The sequence below is a fragment of the Penaeus monodon genome, chromosome 34 (genome assembly GCF_015228065.2).
Source record: "Penaeus monodon isolate SGIC_2016 chromosome 34, NSTDA_Pmon_1, whole genome shotgun sequence".
Classification (NCBI taxonomy): Eukaryota; Metazoa; Arthropoda; class Malacostraca; order Decapoda; family Penaeidae; genus Penaeus; species Penaeus monodon.
In genome coordinates, this window is record NC_051419.1 from 28,381,620 (window position 1) to 28,381,828 (window position 209).

At 39.7% G+C, this 209-nt stretch overlaps 1 protein-coding gene across 1 annotated transcript in view; it reads right to left on the reverse strand.

The window, feature by feature from the left end:
* The window catches only part of LOC119594870 (NADPH oxidase 4-like), a gene marked incomplete in the record, with an annotated part of 84,846 nt that overhangs the window by 83,906 nt on the left and 731 nt on the right, over positions 1-209 (reverse strand).

The window sequence follows — 209 nt, forward strand, 5'->3', positions numbered from 1 at the left end:
TGCGCCAAATCACCTTCTCTTATTCTCATTCGTAATCCCCTTATCCCTTCCTCCTTCCTCCTTCCCCATTCATTCATGGGACAAAAGGAGAAGAGCGAAGATGTATGAATGAATCGAAATCATTAATCAAAATTAACATAAGAAATGCGGGGTGTCGCGACAAAATTTGCATAAGGAGAATCTTCACAAATTTATTGTCGATGTGTTCG